The following is a 1955-nucleotide window of genomic DNA, read 5'->3' as shown; positions in this document are numbered from 1 at the left end:
TTTGGCTATTTGGGATTTTCAAAATTTGTTGGCAGAATTGGCGCGGAAAGGAATGTTGTTGGGCTATTCAAATTTTTAATGGGCCTTATTGATGAGCCTTTTGATGATTAGCCTTGTCCACCATCCCAAAGAAAAAAATAAAAACGCGTTGTAACCACTAACCACAACCAACTTTTGGTTTAGACGCATCCTTAGAGCATTGGCTATGATCTAAGATATTCAAATTTTAATGGAAAAACTACCTAAAAAAGTAATGACTTGGACTCTCAGGAATGAAAATCGTCTTGCTCATGCAGTGGCAAAGGTTGCAGAATCAGAAACGTTACTTTCGACTTGGAGCTTTCAACCACCTGCAGAAATACGAAGCATCTTTAAAAGCGAGATTCGAAAATGAAGAATGCCAAAAATTAAAGGAGGAAAAAAAAAAGGAAAAGCAAAGGATACATTGAAAAAGTTCGCACCAGTCCTAAGGCAGGAAAGCAAGAGTTTAATCCAGATTGTTATGATCTGAGGCAGAGAACCTGCATGCATCCAACAGCGTCACGGTCTCACGGGCAAATGTTTTAGGTTTGAGTGTCAACCACATCTCCACAGGTGGGGTTGAAATTAAAACCGGAGATACAAAAGAAAAGAACGTTGTGGTAGAAAAAGACAGTGGAGGAATTGGCTGCGGTAAAAGAGGCAGAAGCTTTTGGCCGTTGTGAATTGGACCTCCTGGGCGATGGAGGACGCCGACGGAGAAGACCCAACTGCTGCTGCAGCAACTAGATGGGTTACGCTGGAGGCGCAACAAAATTCAGTCTCCGATAGCGAGGCTTCTAAGGTGCCACCACCGCTCAGAATAGTGGTTTCCACGCTAGTGCTGTGAAGAAGAAGATGCTTCACAACATGCAAAATTAAGCCGTTTCTCTAGTGTAGGGGTGTGCATGGCCCGACCCGACCCGAAGACCCGGTCCGATCCCGAACATTTTAGGGATTATTTTGGTGTGATTTCACCAGGTTTAGGGTAGGGTAAGGGTTTAAAAAATAGATCCGGTTATTATTTCAGGTCGAGTCCGGGCCCATGTCTCGGGTCACCCGAAGTCGGCCTGGTGATCCGGTCATCATACATAATTAATATTTTGTGTTATTAGTGATGGATGATGGGTATTCTTATGTGAAATTTAAGTATTATAAACCTTAATATTTTGTGTTATTAGTTATTATAAGACTATAAGTTAATCTTTTATGTTTAAAATGCATAAGATTTTAGACTAATGCATAATATTGTGTTATTTATATTGATTTAAATATTTGGTGTTATTAGATAATATTAGTATTGATTATGGTTATGCTTTAATTTTAGAAAAGAGTTGGTTCTTGTTATATTTTTCTAAGTGAATTTTACTATGTCAAATAATGGTTGGAGTCTTGGAAATTTGGATATTTTCACATGCTAGCTTATAAGAAGGTATCAAGGTAATATAATGTTAACGGCCCGGTTTTCACCCGATTTTTACCCGGTATAATCGTGGCCCGAAAGTGTATACGTTTCATCGGGTATAGGACCGAGTTCGGGTCTAATAAATAGGCCCGGTATATATTTCGAGTCGGGTGTGGATCACATCAAACATGGTTTCACCCGACTCATGCACACCCCTACTCTAGTGCAACAGATGGGAAGGCTCAGTGGGTAACGGGTCGGTTAGGGGGCAGGGGGATTTGACATCTAAATTTTAATATTTATAATATTTTTTTAAGTAAAAACTAAAGTACAATCAACTTCACGTAAAGTTGATAGTTGAGAGCCGTTAAATTTAAAAATTTTGTATTTTTTTTTTGTTTTATATTAAAAAAAATTAAAATACAAATATTGAATTTTAGATAATTTTCATTATATAAACTTTGACATCATGCCAAACTTCTAAAGTGTACTTCAAACTTCAAAGTTTCAACCATTGATTACATAGAGATAA

The sequence above is a fragment of the Arachis ipaensis genome, chromosome B10 (genome assembly GCF_000816755.2).
Source record: "Arachis ipaensis cultivar K30076 chromosome B10, Araip1.1, whole genome shotgun sequence".
Lineage (NCBI taxonomy): Eukaryota > Viridiplantae > Streptophyta > Magnoliopsida > Fabales > Fabaceae > Arachis > Arachis ipaensis.
Note: the sequence above shows the minus strand (reverse complement) of the source record.